The sequence below is a fragment of the Chenopodium album genome, chromosome 1 (genome assembly GCF_948465745.1).
Source record: "Chenopodium album chromosome 1, dcCheAlbu1.1, whole genome shotgun sequence".
NCBI lineage: Eukaryota > Viridiplantae > Streptophyta > Magnoliopsida > Caryophyllales > Amaranthaceae > Chenopodium > Chenopodium album.
The window spans coordinates 36,455,440-36,460,958 of NC_137834.1; positions in this window are offsets into that span (position 1 = coordinate 36,455,440).

Consider the following 5,519-nt stretch of genomic DNA (forward strand, 5'->3'; position numbering starts at 1 on the left):
GATCAATAAGCAAAGAAGGAAAATAAAAATAAGCAAACAAAACTAGATACAAAAGTAAAGAGAGAGAGTAAGGGATTGCTCATTCATTGAAGATGAAGATTTACAAAGGTTCAATCCAGCTCCTTCTTCAATATCCAAGTTCATCAATAGAAATCCACACTTTCTCTCTCTACTAATGAAGTTTCTCTCTCTAGATTAAGCTAAAAATGTAGAAAATTAAAAATTAAGTTAATCCCCCAAAACGTTCTAAGAAAGGGACTTATATAGTCCGTACAGAGTCAGCTGACAAAAGGAGAGGTCCGACCGAACAAATGGGAAGGTTCGGCCGGACTACAGGGTAGGTTCGGCCGAACCATGGGTAGGTTCGGTCGAACCTCCCTGATCCTGGTTTGGTCGAACTCTTGCGGTTCGGCCACTCCTGCAAAACTGCCGATTTTCATCTTGCCCCTGCCTCGAAGTTCGGCCGAACCACTGAGCAGGTTCGGTCGAACCTCCCTGATCCTGGTCTGGTCGAACTCCTGCGGTTCGGCCACTCCTGCAAAACTGCCGATTTTCATCTTGCCCCTGCCTCGAAGTTCGGCCGAACCACTGAGCAGGTTCGGCCACACCTTGGTTCGGCCACACCATCAGGAGGTTCGGCCGAACCTCTTCTGAATCATGCTTCCTCTAGCCTCCTTTGAGCTTAGCTTCCTCCTCTTGAAAATCTCGATGGTTCCTACAAAGCATAAGCATGAAAAGCACAGTAAGAACAAAGCGGGAAGACTAAGAAAAGGGAGGATAAAGGAGAAAGAAAAGAGAAAGCAAAACTAAGTAAAATTGCTTAGAGAGAAGGCCAAACAAGTGCAAACGAGGGGAGAATCCTTAGAGAAAAAGGATAAAAAGAGTGGCATAAATGCCACTCATCACACCCCTTAGGGATAATGAACCCCTTGGATGGGCGACGATGTGTCTGACACCCCTTAGGGTTAATGAGCCCTTTCTAGATAGGCTATCATGGAAAACTTTAATGCATTCCGCCCACCAAAATTGCAAAAAATGGCCTCTAGCATGGTGAAAATGCCATTTTTCTTAATGCGGTCTCATTTTTAGGCATGTCTTGGAATGGTACGTGCTGGGATCACTCCATACTAAGCCTCAAGAATGGGCGATGATATAATTGACGCTTTCTAAGAGCCTCCAAGGTGACAAGTGTCTGTGAAGCAACATGTAGACCTATTTATTTGAAGCAACATCAATAAAGAAACAAATTATTATGGTTAACTTATGTATACTTTTAATTATTATTATGATTGACGCCCTTTGGGGCGGCCGAGCCCCTTGGGGGGGGGGGCGATATATGTTTGTTGCCCCTTCGGGCTAATTAGCCCCTTTGATGGGCGATGATGCGTCTTAAGCCCCTTAGGGCTAATGAGCCCCTTGGATGGGCGATGATATATCTGGCACCCCTTAGGGCTAATGAGCCCCTTGGATGGGCGATTATGTGTCTGACACCCCTTAGGGTTAATGAGCCCCTTCTAGATAGGTGATCATGGATAACTTTGATGCATTCGACCCACTGAAAAATCCCGCAAAAGACCCCTATCATGGTGAGAATGACATTTTTCTCATTACGGTCTCGAATCACCCCATAATGAGCCCCTAGGATGAGCGATTCTATAATTGACGCTTTCTAAGAGCCTCTTGGGTGACAAGTGTCTGTGAAGAATCATGTAAACTTATGTATTTGAAGCAACATCAATGAAGAAATAAATTCTTATTATGGCTAACTTATGTATACTTTTATTTATTTTTATGATTGACGCCCTTTGGGGCGGCCGAACCCCTTGGGAAGGGCGATATATGTTTGGTGCCCCTTTGGGCTAATGATTCCCTTGGATGGGCGATGATGTGCTTGAAGCCCCTTAGGGATAATGAGCCCCTTCGATGGGCGATGATGTGTCTCACGCCCCATATGGCTAATGAGCCCCTTATATGGGCGATGATGTGTGTGACGCCCCGTAGGGATAATGAGCCCCTTGGATAGGCGATGATGTGTCTAACACCCCTTAGGGCTAATGATTCCTTGGATGGGCGATGATGTGTCTGACACCCCTTAGGGTTAATGAGCCTCTTCTAGATAGGCGATTATGGAAAACTATGATGCATTTAGCCCATCGAAATTGCGAAAAAAAGCCTCTAGCATGGTGAAAATGCCAATTTTCTATTTACGGTCTCAGTTTTAGGCATGTCTTGGAATGGTACGTGCTCGGATCGACCCATACTGAGCCCCTAGGATGGGCGATGATATAATTAACGCTTTCTAAGAGCCTCCTAGGTGATAAGTGTATGTTAAGGAACAGGTAGACTTATGTATTTGAAGCAACATCAATGAAGAAATAAATGGCTATGGATAACTCATGTATACTAGTATTTATTGTTATGTTTTACGCCCTTTAGGGCGGCCGAGCCCCTTGGGGGGCAATATATGTTTTGCGCCCCTTAAGGTTGATGATCCCCTTGGATGGGCGATGATGTGCTTGACACCCGTTAGGGCTAATGAGCCCCTTAGATGGAGGATGATGTGTCTCACGCCCCTTTGGGGTAATGAGCCCCTTGGATGGGTGATGATGTGTCTAACGCCCCTTAGGGCTAATGAGCCCCTTGGATGGGCGATGATCTGTTTGACAACCCTTAGAGCTTATGAGGCCCTTACATTGGTGATGTTGTGTCTGACACCCCTTAGGGTTAATGAGCCCCTTCTTGATAGGCGATCATGGATAATTTTGATGCATTCGACCAACCAAGATTGCGAAAAAAGGCCTCTAGCATGGTGAAAATGCCATTTTTCTAGATTACAGTCTCATTTTTAGGTATGTCTTGGAATGGTACGTGCTCGGATTACCCCATAATGAACCCCTTGGATGGGCGATGATATAATTAATGCTTCCTAAGACCCTCCTAGGTGACAAGTGTCTGTGAAGAAACATGTAGACTAATGTATTTGAAGCAATATCAATGAAGAAATAAATTGTTATTGTTAACTTATGTATACTTGTGATTGTTGTTATGTTTGACCCCTTATGGGCAGTAGACCCCCTTGGGGGGGGGGGGGCGATATAAGTTTGGTGCCCCTTCGGACTACTGAGCCCCTTAGATGGGCGATGATGTCCCTGACGCCCCTTAGGGATAATGAACCGCGTGGATGGGCGATTATATGTCTGATAACCCTTAGGGGTAATGATCCCCTTGGATGGGCGATGATGTGTCTGACTCCCCTTATGGTTAATGAGCCCTTTCTAGATAGGCGATCATGGAAAACTTTGATGCATTCTGCCAACCGAAATTGGGATAAAAGGCCTCTAACAAGGTGAAAATGCCATTTTTCAGATTACGGTATCACTTTTAGGCATGTCTTGGAACAGTACGTGCTCGGATTACCCAATAATTAGCCCCTAGGATGGGCGATGATATAATTGACGCTTTCTAAGAGCCTTGTGGGTGACAAGTGTCTGTGAAGAAACATGTAGACTTATGTATTTTAAGCAACATCAATGAAGAAACAAATTGTTATGTTTGAATCCCTTTGGGGCAGCCGACCCCCTTAGGGGGGCGATATATGTTTGGTTCCCTTTCAGGCTAATGATCCCCTTGGATGGGAGATGATGTTCCTGACGTTCCTTAGGGCTAATGAGCCCCTTGGACTGGCAATGATGTGTCTGACGCCTCTTAGGGCTAATAAGCCCCTTGGATGGGCGATCGCCCCTTAGGGCTAATGAGCCCCTTGGATGGGCGATGATGTGTCTGACACCCCTTAGGGATAATGAGCCTCTTGGATGGGCGATGATGTGTTTGACACCCCTTAAAGTTAATGAGCCCCTTCTAGATAGGCGATCATGGAAAACTTTGAAGCATTTGGCCCATCAAAATTGCGAAAAAAGTCCTCTAGCATGGTGAAAATGCCATTTTTCTGATTACGGTCTCATTTTTAGGCATGTCTTGGAACGGTACGTGCTCGGATCTTCGCATAACTAGCCTCTAAGATGGGCGATGATATAATTGACGCTTTCTAAGAGTCTCCTGGGTGACAAATGTCTGTGACACCCTTGAATTGCATGAGTGATAAGTGTATGTGACACCCTTCATTTGCATGAGTGACAAGTGTCTTTTAGCTCATTTTTCGAGGTAAACATTTTTCTTTACATGCCCACATTCAAAAGCATTTCTCATTCGCAATTTCATTCTCAAAAGATTTTTAGTGAGAAATATTAGTGAGAGAAAGTAGTGAGAGAAAGTACAGAAGGGGTACGTTTGTAACGCGATCCGGTAAAAGCTTGTACGCTCTTATTCGGAGATAGACGAGGCGATATTCGTGGTAGAGCATTGGACGGAGCTTCATTTGGTTGAAAGACGCTTTCTTTTTAAGGTACGCCCTCGCTCTTTTATGCTTAATTTCTTTTATGGCATCACCATCAAGTTCCTCTAGCATTACACTACCATGGTGGGTTGTTCAAGGCGAACCTTCCATGAAGGTCGCACAAGTAGTTTTGTTACCTCCGTCATCCCTTGGGACGATGTGTAGCAAGATTTTCCTAGCGGGTCTCCGTACTCATCTTACGAGGAGGACTATGGTCTGGGTGAGGTGACGGTGGCCTTCTCAAAGAGAGATGGTTTATTTAATAGGCACCTTGAAAATGGTGTAGTTACAGTAATGGAGGCTGCTGAAGACTAGGTTAATGAAGAACGCAATTACCAGGGAAACGTGCAACCGCTTGGGGAAGGCCTAAAGGCCTAGGGGTTGAGGGCGGTGTTTAAACATAGAATCCTCCTAGGCCATATCTCACGGTCAATGACTGAGTAGTATGGTGTAACCGGCCAATACGTGGGGTATACTCCCGATGACGGGGACACCCCGCGACTCAACCTCTGGGGTGCACCGCCGTATATTGGGATTTGCTGAAGCAGGGAATGCGCTTTCCCCTTCATCCTTTTGTCAGGAATTTGTTACTGGAGTACAACTTAGCCATTTGCCATTTAACTCCTAACTCCTGGCTAAAAGTGTACTCTTTTTTGGTGGTTTTTTCCATGATAGGGAAAACTCCGACTTTAAGGCTTTGGAGAAACTTGTTCAAATTGATTCCCTCTAAGGAAAATTTCGGTGCTGGTTGGTGGGAATTTCGCATCTGCAATGGCTTCAAAGTGGTGCAAAACCAAATATCAAACATCAAAAACTGGCGTGGCCAGTTTATATTTGTTTACTGTCGTACTTAAGACATCCCATTGGTTCCGAATTTAGAGGAATCCAATTTGAGTTTGAATTACGACAGTCCTCATATGACGACGGAGGAAGCTGTAGTTTCCCTTTGTCTGGAAACTAAGGGTCTCGTGATCAATGGTAACCCGGTTCAATTACCCATGACCTGGATACCCGACCGGGCCTTTTTAGAGGATGAGAAGAAGCTTTGTACAATTAGCCTTGGCTTCCGCTCATAGGGTATGATAGAAGGGGGTATTCCGCACGTATTATAATTATAGATTTCTTT